The sequence below is a fragment of the Pristiophorus japonicus genome, chromosome 1 (genome assembly GCF_044704955.1).
Source record: "Pristiophorus japonicus isolate sPriJap1 chromosome 1, sPriJap1.hap1, whole genome shotgun sequence".
Taxonomy (NCBI): domain Eukaryota; kingdom Metazoa; phylum Chordata; class Chondrichthyes; family Pristiophoridae; genus Pristiophorus; species Pristiophorus japonicus.
In genome coordinates this window covers 429,751,442-429,765,714 of record NC_091977.1, presented here as the reverse complement: position 1 = coordinate 429,765,714, position 14,273 = coordinate 429,751,442, and the positions used below count along the sequence as shown (strand labels likewise).

Here is a 14,273-nt window from a genome sequence, read left to right as displayed (position 1 = left end):
CACCACTCTGTCGTCGAGCCTGCCATCCCGGGAATCAGTCTGGTGAACCTTCGCTGTACTCCCTCAATAGCAAGAACATCCTTCCTCAGATTAGGGGACCAAAACTGAACACAATATTCTAGGTGTGGCCTCATCAAGGCTCTGTACAACTGCAAATAGACTGGATTTGTTTTCTTTGGAACAGAGGAGGCTGAGGGAAGACCTTATTGATGTGTATAAAATTATGAGGGGCCTAAATAGAGTGGATAGGATGGACCTATTTCCCTTAGCAGATAGGTTAACAACCAGGGAGCATAAATTTAAAGCAATTGGCAGGAGGTTTGGAAGGGATTTGAGGGGAAATTTCTTCACCCAGAGATGTTGGGGATCTGGAGCTCACTGAAAGGGTGGTAGAGGCAGAAACCCTCACCACATTTATAAAGTATTTGGATGTGCACTTGAAGTGCTATTACCGACAGGGCTACGGAGCAAGAGCTGGAAACTGGGATTAGGCTGGTTAGCGGGATTAGGCTGGATAGCTCTTTGTTGGCCGGCGCAGACACAATGGGCCAAAATGGCCTCCTTCCAAGCTGTAAATTCCTATGATTCTATGATCATCAAATTTCTGCTCGTTGATCACCTCGTTTCTGTTTTTCAGTTTCATGTGTATGTTTCCTGCAATGATAACACTGTTTGCTTTGGGTGGCTGACACTATCTTTTGGAATTGAGTACAATGTTCGCCCCAGGAATACATCAGAATTTGTATGGGGTTCCAGGGGTGTGTCAATGTTTGCAAGCGTCCCCCACAAAGAATTTTCAAAGTCACTGTAAACTGAATAATACATCCCAGAGGAATCTGGTTGCACTGTTACGATTTTTAAAAAGTGCAACAAACAAGAAATTCTATTAATTACATAAAACATGATCAACTACGTTTGTACAATTGTCCATTTTAGTAATTACACAGACTTTACCTGAAGGGTGCACGTTTTCTTCAAAATCCCATATTTTCAAAATAAACAATGTACAGTTCATACAGTAAAGTCAATGACAAATTCTATATGCTTTGGATTAAGCTACTGAGTCATTTTGTTGAAGGTATTATGTAGCCAAGTGTGACCTTGCAAAAGTTAACAGCTACTTAAAAAAAAATTGTTGGTTACTGTTGCTGTCATATAGGCAAACTCTTTGTATTCACTATGTAACTATGTACGAGGACACTGCTTTGGAGGCCCCAGGGATTTCCTGCCCTGGTGTGCAGGGGCACATAAAAGGCAGCCAGCCATGCTGCCCCTTACTTGGCAGTCGTATTAAATGGACTGAAGTCACACAGCTCGTGCTCACAGTACAAGGCCTTGTGGAGTCATTCGATGGGAATTGCAGACATAATAACTGGCGATGAGAATACGGACTTTCACGTGATTATGGTTACCTTTGGCACACTAAAAGACTTCGCAGAGGGTGATGATTGGGATGCCTTCACTGAAAGACTCGAGCAATATTTTGTGGCAAACAACCTGGCAGGGGAGACGGACACATTGGCGGAGAAGCATAAGGCTATACTGCTGACCAGTTGTGGGTCCGAGGTCTACCGCCTCGTCAGGGACTTGCTGTCACCCACGAAGGCCAAGGATAAGACATACGATGAGCAGACTGTACTAATTCGCGATACCATACAGAAGACTTCCTTGCAGAATCGGAGCTCACTGGCAAGTACTATATGTAAAATAACGCCGATTGCAGGCAGAACTGTTGAACTAATAAGAACTGTACAGAGCAGAGCCTACATGCCTGCTGCTGCTCGGCCACCAAGGGGTGTAAATGCAAAATCATTAACACAATGCTGGCGTTGTGGGGGTCATCATGGGGCCCAGCAATGTCGATTTAAAGACTATGCATGCAAAAGCTGCAGAACAAGGGGCCACCTCCAGCGAATGTGCAAACGTACTGCGACTCACCACGTGGCAGTGGAGTCGGCAGAAGAGTCCCGATCCAGCATGGGTCACAAAGGATAAGCTAGAGAGGCAACTCAGCCCGAGGGAGCAGTGTGCGGGGTGCACACGCTCTCCACAAAAAGTGCTCCCATGATGATAAAAGTCAAATTAAATGGCATTCCTGTATTCATGGAGCTGGACATGGGGGCAAGTCAGTCAATTATGAGTCAGAAGGCATTTGAAAGGCTGTGGGGCAACAGCAAAGCACAAAGACCCAAGCTGAGCCCGATTCAAATAAAGCTGCGCACTTACACCAAGGAACTGACACCAGTTATTGGCAGTGCGAACGTAAAAGTATCCTATGATGGAGAGCCACACGAGCTGCCACTGTGGATTGTACCAGGCGATGGGCCAATGCTGCTTGGCAGAAGCTGGATGGGGAAGATCCAGTGGAACTGGAAAGACGTCAAAGTATTATCGTCAGTGGACAATGCTGCTTCTGCTCAAATGCTGAGCAAGTTCCCATCTTTATTTGAACCAGGCATCGGCAACTTCACAGGCGCCAAAATACAGATCCACTTGGTCCCCAAGGCACGGCCCGTTCATCACAAGGCTCGAGTGGTCCCCTACGTGATGAGGAAGAAAGTGGAGATCGAATTGGACAGACTTCAACGCGAGGGAATCATATCACCAGTCGAGTTCAACAAGTGGGCCAGCCCGATTGTGCCAGTACTAAAGAGCGATGGCATGGTCAGAATCTACGGTGACTACAAAGTAACGATCAACCAAGTCTCGTTACAGGACCAGTACCCACGACCCTAACCCAATGACCTTTTTGCGACATTAGCAGGGGGAAAGGCGTTTACCAAGCTGGATCTAACCTCCGCTTACATGACCCAGGAGCTGATTGAGAAAAAATTAACATGCATTAACACGCACAAAGGACTGTACGTGTACCACAGGTGCCCGTTCGGGATTCGCTCGACTGCAGCCATATTCCAAAGAAACATGGAGAGCCTGTTGAAATTGGTTCCATGCACTGTCGTATTTCAGGATGACACCCTCATCACTGGCTGCGACACCTCCAAACACCTGGACAACCTGGAAGAAGTTTTAAGTCGACTAAACAGAGTTGGACTCCGGTTGAAACGATCCAAATGTGTCTTCCTGGCGGCAGAGGTAGAATTCCTGGGGAGAAAGATCGCGGCAGATGGCATCAGACCCACGGACTCGAAGACAGAGGCCATCAAGAATGCACCCATACCATGAAAGGTAACGGAGCTGCACTCGTTCCTGGGACTCCTCAACTATTTCGGTAATTTTCTTCCAGGGTTGAGCACCTTGCTGGAACCGTTGCAGAAGTTGTTACGCAAGGGAGACGACTGGGCTTGGGGTAAAAATCAAGAGGTCGCCTTTGAGAAGGCCAGAAACCTGCTGTTTTTGAATAAGTTGCTGGTATTATATGACCCATGTAAACATCTAGTTTTAGCATGTGATGCATCGTCGTACGGTGTCGGGTGTGTTTTGTAGCAAGCCAATGCAGTGGGCAAGCTCCAACCAGTTGCATATGCGTACAGAAGCCTATCAAAGGCCGAAAGAGGCAACAGCATGGTGGAAAAGGAGGTTTTAGCCTGTGTTTATGGTGTAAAAACGATGCACCAATATTTGTTTGGATTCAGGTTCGAGTTAGAGATGGACCACAAGCCCCTAATCTCACTGTTTTCAGAAAGCAAAGGCATGAACACCAATGCTTCGTCGCGAATCCAAAGATGGGCACTAACACTGTCTGCCTACAACTATGTGATCTGCCACAGGCCAGGCACTGAAAACTGCGCCGATGCTCTCAGCCGACGACTGTTGCCCACCACCGGGGTGGAAACGGCACAGCCTGCAGACCTGCTGCTGGCCAAGAATACCTTTGATAGCGAAGGGTCACCCATAACTGTCATGTATTCAGCTATCATTGTAACCCATATATAAGCTGACCTAAGTTGTACACCTTGAGAACATTGACCACAAGGGGCATATTTGTGGGAGACACTCCGAACGTGGACTTTCAGGTATAAAAGGGGAAGCTCCATTCACCTTCATCACTTGAGGTCTTGGTAATAAAGGTAACTGGTTACAGAGTGACCTTCTCTCAAGTATGAGCCTCATGTGCATTTATACTGTATAGTAAGGACATATCATTGGCGACGAGAAACTGGGATTTAAACCACGCGAACATTGCCACTAGCAGCACAGAAGAGAGGTACTATGTTGGTGATGATTGGGACGACTTTATTGAGAGACTACAGCAAAGTTTTGTCACTAAGGAATGGATGGGACAGGATTCGGCCGACAAACGCAGGGCTCATCTCCTGACGGTTTGTGGATCCAGAAAGTACTCCCTGATGAAGGACCTCCTAGCGCCAGAGAAGCCGGCGGACAAGATGTTCGAAGAGCTCAGTAAGTTGATCAGGGAACACCTGAAACCAGTGAGCAGCATGCATGTGGCGAGACACCGGTTTTACACGCACCGGCGGCGAGAAGAGCAAAGCGTTCCAGACTTCGTGGCAGTTCTCCGGCGACTGGCGAGCCTATGTAAGTTCCCAGATGCATGCAGAGCGGAGATGCTGTGAGACTTTTTTATTGAGGGCATCGGGCACGCTGGGGTTTTTAGGAAACTGATTGAGACCAAAGACTTGACCTTGGAAGCCGCGGCTCTGATAGCCCAGACATTAATCTCAGGGGAGGAAGAGACCAGAATGATGTATGACAAAAATCTTGGCTCAAATGCAGCAAACGACCAGGGAGTCAACATTGTTAACGCGGCACACAGTTTTCTAGGCAGGCAAGGGCAATCGGACATGCCCCAGCATGTAGTCGAACCCAAAGGGGAATTCAACAGAGACAATGGCTAGCTGAACGGCGATTCATGCCATTGCAATGGACAATGCGGCCAGTAATGGGGCCATCAACACCTGTTAATGGTGCACTTAAGGACAGTTACAGAGACAGTCAGAGACGATCGACTGGTAAAGGACCTTTTGTTAACAACAATGGGGCCTCTAGCTCATGCTGGAGGTGTGGAGGCAAACCAGAGCTTGCAGGTATCAGCAATATACCTGCAGAAACTGCAACGTCAGCAGTCACTTGGCGCGTATGTGCAAGAAGCCTGCAGCCAGGTTGATGTATGAGGAGGACAGGGACGATGTAAGCCCGACGAGGCCAAATGAATACTGGGGGAAATTGCTGGAAGCTGAAGTTCAGCAAGTTCATGTGGAGCACATATACAGTTCATATACCAGGACACCACCGATAATGATGAAAGTGCTCCTCAATGGCATCCCAGTATTAATGGAGCGAGACACGGGGGCCAGCTAGTCCCTGATGAGTATCAAACAGTTCGAAAGGTTGTGGGTGTCCAAGGCCAGGAGGCCAAAATTATTGCCGATTGACGCACAGCTACGGACATATACAAAGGAGATCATTCCAGTGCTAGGCAGCGCCACGGTAGTCGTGACCCACAAAGATTCGGAGAACAGGTTGCCACTCTGGATTGTCCCGGGGGACGGTCCCGCACTACTGGGGAGGAGTTGGCTTGCTGTCATGAACTGGAAATGGGGCGATGTCAATGCAATTTCTTCTGTGGAGCGAGTATCATGCTCACAGGTCCTGGACAAATTTCACTCATTATTTCAACCCGGCATCAGTACTTTCATGGGGGCCAAGGTAGTGATTCACATCAACCCGGACGCTAGGCCAGTACATCACAAGGCCAGAGTGGTGCCGTACGTGATGCGGGAAAAGATAGAATGTGAATTCGACAGCCTGCTGAGGGAAGGCATCATCTCGCCAGTCGAATTCAGTGACTGGGCGAGCCCGATTGTGCTGGTGCTCAAGGCGGATGGGTCGGTCAGGATATGTGGCGATTACAAGGCCACAATCAATCGGGTGTCACTCCAAGAACAGTACCCGCTACCGAGAGCGGAGGACCTCTTTGCGACGCTATCCGGTGGCAAACTTTTTTCAAAAGTGGACCTGACCTCAGCTTACATGACTCAGGAACTGGCGAGTGAGCCGAAGAAGCTGACCGCCATCACAACACACAAGGGGTTGTTTGAGTATAACAGATGTCCGTTCGGGATTCGCTCGGCCGCCACGAACTTTCAGCGAAATATGGAAAGCCTCCTCAAGTCGATTCCAAGGATGGTGGTTTTTCAAGACGACATCCTCGTCACGGGTCGCGATACTGAAGAACACCTCCACAACCTGGAAGAGGTGCTATGCAGACTGGACCGGGTAGGGCTGCGACTGAAAAAGGAGAAGTGCGTCTTCTTAGCTCCAGAGGTAGAATTCCTGGGGATGAGGGTAGCAGCAGACGGGATCAGACCTACTGCGTCTAAAACAGAAGCCATCCAGGGAGCACCAAGACCCCTTAACACAATGGAGCTGCATTCGTTCCTGGGGCTCCTGAATTATTTTGGTAACTTTCTTCCCAAATTGAGCACGCTTTTAGAGCCGCTACGCGTGCTCCTACGCAAAGGTCGCGATTGTGTCTGGTGGGACAGCCAGGAAAGGGCTTTTGATAGAGCATGCAATTTGTTATGCTCCAAAAAACTGTTAATGTGATATGACCCATGTAAGAAATTTGTTTTAACGTGCGATGCGTCGTCCTATGGTGTCGGGTGTGTGTTGCAGCATGTGAATGCCAATGGTCAGTTACAGCCGGTAGCTTATGCTTCCAGAAGTCTGTCCCAGGCAGAAAGGGGCTACTACGGGATGGTAGAAAAGGAAGTATATGCAGTAAAAAAAATGCACCAGCACATGTTTGGCAGGAAATTTGAGCTGGAGACAGATCACAAACCCCTAACATCACTTTTGGGCGACAACAAGGCCATAAATGCGAATGCATCGGCCCGCATACAGAGGTGGGCACTCACGTTAGCCGCCTATGACTACACAATTCGGCACAGACCGGGCACTGAAAACTGTGCCGATGCACTCGGCAGGCTCCCACTAGCCACCACTGAGGGGGCAACTGAGCATGATGCTGAGTGGTCATGGCTGTAGAAGCTTTCGAAAGCGAAGGCTCACCTGTGACAGCCCGTCAGATTAAAGTCTGGACAAATAAAGACCCGCTACTGTCTTTAATTAAGAAATGTGTCCTGAATGGGGACTGGGCAGCCACGTAAGGGGCATGCCCTGAGGAATTTAAACCGTTTCAAAGGCGCAAAGATGAACGCTAGATTCAGGCCGATTGCCTACTGTGGGGAAACCAAGTAGTCATGCCCCAGATGGGCAGAGAGGTGTTTATCAGAGAACTTCACAATGAGCACCCGGGCATTGTTATGATGAAGGCAGTTGCCAGGTCACACATTTGGTGGCCAGGGATAGATGCATAAGAACATAACATAAGAACATAAGAATTAGGAACAGGCCATCTAGCCTCTCGAGCCTGCTCCGCCATTCAACAAGATCATGGCTGATCTGGCCGTGGACTCAGCTCCACTTACCCGCCTGCTCCCTGTAACCCTTAATTCCCTTATTGGTTAAAAATCTATCTATCTGTGACTTGAATACATTCAATGAGCTAGCCTCAACTGCTTCCTTGGGCAGAGAATTCCACAGATTCACAACCCTCTGGGAGAAGAAATTCCTTCTCAACTCGGTTTTAAATTGGCTCCTCTGTATTTTGAGGCTGTGCCCCCTTGTTCTAGTCTCACCGACCAGTGGAAACAACCGCTCTGCCTCTATCTTGTCTATCCCTTTCATGATTTTAAATGTTTCTAAAAGATCACCCCTCATCCTTCTGAACTCCAATGAATAAAGACCCAGTCTACTCAATCTATCATCATAAGGTAACCCCCTCATCTCTGGAATCAGCCGAGTGAATCGTCTCTGTACCCCCTCCAAAGCTAGTATATCCTTCCTTAAGTAAGGTGACCAAAACTGCACGCAGTACTCCAGGTGCGGCCTCACCAATACCCGACACAGTTGCAGAAGGACCTCCCTGCTTTTGTACTCCATCCCTTTCGCAATGAAGGCCAACATTCCATTTGCCTTCCTGATTACCTCCTGCACCTGCAAACTAACTTTTTGGGATTTCTAAAAGAGTTTCATGCACAAGGAGCCGCTTCCCTTTGATAGCTCAGTTGGTAGAGCGGAGGACTGTAGTGGAATATTCAGCAAACTCATCCTTAGGTCGCTGGTTCAATTCCGGCTCGAAGGAGCTAGTGTACTTTTAGCGGCCGCGTGGCCTAATGGATAAGTCGTCTGACTTCGACTGTAACTGTGAAATTATCCGAAAATTGCACGTTCGAGTCCTGCCGCGGTCAGCTAACTCGCCACGTGAACCAAAAAGAGTTTCATGCACAAGGACCCCAGGTCCCTCTGCACCGCAGCATGTTGTAATTTCTCCCCATTCAAATAATATTCCCATTTTCTGTTTTTTTCCTCACTTTCCGACATTGTATTCCATCTGCCAAACCTTAGCCCATTCACTTAACCTATCTAAATCTCTTTGCAGCCTCTCTGAGTCCTCTACACAACCCGCTTTCCCACTAATTTTAGTGTCATCTGCAAAATTTGTTGCACTACACTCTGTCCCCTCTTCCAGGTCATCTATGTATATTGTAAACAGTTGTGGTCCCAGCACCGATCCCTGTGGCACTCCACTAACCACTGAATTCCAACCCGAAAAGGACCCATTTATCCCGACTCTCTGCTTTCTGTTCGCCAGCCGATTCTCTATCCATGCTAATACATTTCCACTGACCCCGCGTACCTTTATCTTCTGCAGTAACCTTTTGTGTGGCACCTTATCGAATGCCTTTTGAAAATCTAAATACACCACATCCATCGGTACACCTCTATCCAGTATGCTCGTTATATCCTCAAAGAATTCCAGTAAGTTAGTTAAACATGATTTCTCTTTCATGAATCCATGCTGCGTCTGCTTGATTGCACTATTCCTATCTAGATGTCCTGCTATTTCTTCCTTAATGATAGTTTCAAGCATTTTCCCCACGACAGATGTTAAACTAACCGGCCTATAGTTACCTGCCTTTTGCCTGCCCCCTTTTTTAAACAGAGGCGTTACATTAGCTGCTTTCCAATCCGCTGGTACCTCCCCAGAGTCCAGAGAATTTTGGTAGATTATAACGAATGCATCTGCTATAACTTCCGCCATCTCTTTTAATACCCTGGGATGCATTTCATCAGGACCAGGGGACTTGTCTACCTTCAGTCCCATTAGCCTGTCCAGCACTACCTCCCTAGTGATAGTGATTGTCTCCAGGTCCTCCCTTCCCACATTCCTGTGGCCTGCAAATTTTTGCATGGTTTTTGTGTCTTCCACTGTGAAGACGGAAGCAAAATAATTGTTTAAGGTCTCAGCCATTTCCACATTTCCCATTATTAAATCCCCCTTTTCATCTTCTAAGGGACCAACATTTACTTTAGTCACTCTTTTCCGTTTTATATATCTGTAAAAGCTTTTACTATCTGTTTTTATGTTTTGCGCAAGTTTACCTTCGTAATCTATCTTCCCTTTCTTTATTGCTTTTTTAGTCATTCTTTGCTGTTGCTTAAAATTTTCCCAATCCTCTAGTTTCCCATTAACCTTGGCCACCTTATACGCATTGGTCTTTGATTTGATACTTTCCTTTATTTCCTTGGTTATCCACAGCTGGTTATCACTTCTCTTGCCGCCCTTCTTTTTCACTGGAATATATTTTTGTTGCGCACTATGAAAGAGCTCCTTAAAAGTCCTCCACTGTTCCTCAATTGTGCCACTGTTTAGTCCTTGTTTCCAGTCTACTTTAGCCAACTCTGCCCTCATCCCACTGTAGTCCCCTTTGTTTAAGCATAGTACACTCGTTTCTGACACAACTTCCTCATCCTCAATCTGTATTACAAATTCAACCATATTGTGATCACTCATTCTGAGAGGATCTTTTACTAGGAGATCGTTTATTTTTCCTGTCTCATTACAAAGGACCAGATCTAAGATAGCTTGCTCCCTTGTAGGTTCTGTTACATACTGTTCTAAGAAACAATCCCGTATGCATTCTATGAATTCCTCCTCCAGGCTACCCTGTGCGATTTGATTTGACCAATCGATATGTAGGTTAAAATCCCCCATGATTACTGCCGTTCCTTTTTCACATGCTTGAACGGGGCAGATCTGACATGCTTGATGCCATTAAATTCATTGAATTCCGAGCTGGTGAAGCACGGACCATTGTCGCTGACAAGAATGTCGGTAAGCCATGGGTGGCAAACATAGCCCTGAGGCTTTCAATGGTGACTGCTGACATGCTGGATACCATTATTGCACATTCAATCCATTTGGAGTCGGCGTCCACAACAATCAGGAACATCTTTTCCAGAAAGGGGCCCGCATAATCCACATGGATCCTGGACCATGGTTTTGAGGGCCAGAACCAGAGACGAAGTGGAGCCTCCCTGGGAGCACTGTTCAGTTGTGAGCATGTGTTACACTGGTGCACGCACGACTCCAGGTCTGAGGCAATGCCGGGCCACCAGACGTGGGACCTGGCAATAGCCGTCATCATGACGATGCCTGGGTGGGTGCTTTCTTTGGCAAGATAACGCGGTTGCCCCATAAGAGGCAATCTGAATGGATCGACATTTCGTCTTTACGACAGTGAAATGGCTTGCATGTCTTTAGGGACCACTGACCAGCTCCCATTGAGGACACAACTTTTTACAAGAGATAGCAGAGGATCCTGGCTGGTCCAGGTCTTAATTTGGCGGGCCGTTAGTGATGTGTCCTTGCTATATAGTATAAATGCACACGAGGCCCATACTTGAGAGAAGGTTACTCTGTCACCAAGACCTCAAGTGATGAAGGTGGGTGGAGCTTCCCCTTTTATACCTGAAAGTCCAGGTTAGGTGTGTCTCCCACAAGTTCGCCCCTTGTGGTCAATGTTCTCAAGGTGTACAACTTAGGTCAGCTTATTCATGGGTTACAATGATAGTTGAGTACATGACATCACCTCCCCCACAAAGTCTTATTGGGATCACAGGTTAAGTCTCTCTGGTGGTTTACGCTCCCTTGTAGAGCGCCTGAGTTGGGGCTGCGGTTGTTGGGCGCTAGCCTGAGTGTCTGCTGTTTGCGGTGCCTCAGGCCTGTCCGGACTGCCCACAGTGACTGGGCTCTCCTCCACTTGGTTCCGGTGTTCGGTCACCTGTGGTGGAGAAAACTCTACGTCGTGTTCTTCCTCTGCTTCTTCTATGGGGTTACTGAGCCTCCTTTTAGTTTGATCCACGTGTTTGCGGCAGATTTGTCCATTGGTAACTTTAACAACCAAAACCCTATTCCCCTCTTTGGCAATCACAGTGCCTGCAAGCCATTTGGGCCCTGCAGCGTAATTAAGGACAAAAACAGGGTCGTTGACATCAATACATCGCACCCTCGCATTCCTGTCATGGTAGTCACATTGTGATTGACGCCTGCTCTCAACAATTTCTTTCATAATAGAGTGTATAAGGGATAACCTGGTTTTGAGTGTCCTTTTCATTAGCAACTCTGCGGGTGGAACCCCTGTGAGCGAGTGTGGTCGGGATCTATTGGCCAACAGGAGGCGTGATAAGCGGGTTTGTAGGGAACCCCCTTGAATTGTGAGCATCCCCTGTTTGATTATCTGCACTGCTCGTTCCGCCTGGCCATTTGAGGCCGGCTTGAACGGTGCCGTTCTGACATGGTTGATTCCATTGCCTGCCATGAAATCCTGGAATTCAGTGCTTGTGAAGCACGGGCCATTGTCACTGACCAAGACATCCGGTAGACCATGGGCGGCGAACATTGCCCGTAGACTTTCTACCATGGCAGAGGATGTGCTTGAATTTAAAATGGCACACTCAATCCATTTGGAGTAGGCGTCTACTGCAACCAAAATGATTTTTCCCATGAAAGGACCTGCGTAGTCCACATGGATGTGTGACCATGGCTTGGCGGGCAAGGACCAGGAGCTAAGGGGGGCTTCCCTGGGAGCATTGCCAGCTGAGCACACGTGCTGCACCTGCGAACACAAAGTTCCAGGTCTGCAAGGTAGACAAGTCCCCTGGTCCTGATGAATGCATCCCAGGGTATTAAAAGAGATGGCGGAAGTTATAGCAGATGCATTCGTTATAATCTACCAAAATTCTCTGGACTCTGGGGAGGTACCAGCGGATTGGAAAGCAGCTAATGTAACGCCTCTGTTTAAAAAAGGGGGCAGGCAAAAGGCAGGTAACTATAGGCCGGTTAGTTTAACATCTGTCGTGGGGAAAATGCTTGAAACTATCATTAAGGAAGAAATAGCAGGACATCTAGATAGGAATAGTGCAATCAAGCAGACGCAGCATGGATTCATGAAAGGGAAATCATGTTTAACTAACTTACTGGAATTCTTTGAGGATATAACGAGCATGGTGGATAGAGGTGTACCGATGGATGTGGTGTATTTAGATTTCCAAAAGGCATTCGATAAGGTGCCACACAAAAGGTTACTGCAGAAGATAAAGATACGCGGAATCAGAGGAAATGTATTAGCATGGATAGAGAATTGGCTGGCGAACAGAAAGCAGAGAGTCGGGATAAATGGGTCCTTTTCCGGTTGGAATTCAGTGGTTAGTGGTGTGCCACAGGGATCAGTGCTGGGACCACAACTGTTTACAATATACATAGATGACCTGGAAGAGGGGACAGAGTGTAGTGCAACAAATTTTGCAGATGACACTAAAATTAGTGGGAAAGCGGGTTGTGTAGAGGACTCAGAGAGGCTGCAAAGAGATTTGGATAGGTTAAGCGAATGGGATAAGGTTTGGCAGATGGAATACAATGTCGGAAAGTGTGAGGTCATCCACCTTGGGAAAAAAAACAGTAAAAGGGAATATTATTTGAATGGGGAGAAATTACAACATGCTGTGGTGCAGAGGGACCTGGAGGTCCTTGTGCATGAATCCCAAAAGGCTAGTTTGTAGGTGCAGCAGGTAATCAGGAAGGCAAATGGAATGTTGGCCTTCATTGCGAGAGGGATGGAGTACAAAAGCAGGGAGGTCTTGCTGCAACTGTATAAGGTATTGGTAAGGCCGCACCAGGAGTACTGCGTGCAGTTTTGGTCACCTTACTTAAGGAAGGATATACTAGCTTTGGAAGGGGTACAGAGACGATTCACTAGGCTGATTCCAGAAATGAGGGGGTTACCTTATGATGATAGATTGAGTAGACTGGGTCTTTACTCCTTGGAGTTCAGAAGGATGAGGGGTGATCTTATAGAAAAATTTAAAATCATGAAAGGGATAGACAAGATAGAGGCAGAGAGGTTGTTTCCATTGGTAGGGGAGACTAGAACTAGGGGGCACAGCCTCAAAATACGGAGGAGCCAATTTAAAACTGAGTTGAGAAAGAATTTCTTCTCCCAGAGGGTTGTGAATCTGTGGAATTCTCTGCCCAAGGAAGTAGTTGAGGCTAGCTCATTGAATGTTTTCAAGTCAAAGATAGATAGATTTTTAACCAATAAGGGAATTAAGGTTTATGGGGAGAGGGCGGGTAAGTGGAGCTGAGTCCACGACCAGATCAGCCATGATCTTATTGAATGGCGGAGCAGGCTCGAGGGGCTAGATGGCCTACTCCTGTTCCTAATTCTTATGTTCTTATGTTCTTATAAGCCCGCATCCAACAGCCAAGCAGAGCGGGCAGTTCAAACCATAAAGCAGAGCTTGAAACATGTCATGGAAGGCTCCTTACAAACCCGCCTGTCCCGGGTACTGCTCTGCTACAGGACACGACCCCACTCACTTACCGGGTTTGCCCCTGCAGAATTACTCATGAAACGACCGCTCAAAATCAGGCTCTCCTTAGTACACCCTGACCTCATTGATCAGGTGGAAACCAGGCATTATCAGCAAAACACGTACCATGATCGCGCGGCTGTATCACGCGACATCACTGTAAATGACCCTGTGTTTGTGCTGAATTACGGCCAGGGCCCAAATGGGTCGCCAGCACTGTATTAGCCAAGGAGGGGAATAGAGTGTTTGTTGTCAAACTGCTTAACGGTCAAGTGTGCGGAAAACATTTGGACGAAACCAAATTACGATTCACAGACAACCAGAACCAACGGAAGAGGACCTCATCTTCAGCGACCACCGACACAGGCCCAATCGACAACAGACCTCGCTGCCAACCACGAGGATGATCCCACCATCCCCAGCAGTCCAGCCCAACCAGTCATGCTGCAAGACAGCAGTGGCCCAAGCAACTCACCCAGGCCAGAAGCAACACTCAGACAGTCAACCAGGGAGCACAGGGCTCCGGTTCGCCTTAACCTGTAATCAACTCGCATCAAAGATTTTGGGGGGGAATG

General features: G+C 47.6%; 1 protein-coding gene and 1 non-coding gene across 3 annotated transcripts in view; both read left to right on the top strand.

Moving 5' to 3' along the window:
• Positions 1-14,273, top strand: part of dtna (dystrobrevin, alpha) — a 709,829-nt gene that overhangs the window by 191,260 nt on the left and 504,296 nt on the right. The gene's annotated exons all lie outside the window — the stretch shown is intronic.
• On the top strand, positions 8,037-8,128 carry trnay-gua (transfer RNA tyrosine (anticodon GUA)). The gene is given in 2 exon segments: positions 8,037-8,073; positions 8,093-8,128. It is a non-coding gene; the product is annotated as a tRNA-Tyr (tRNA).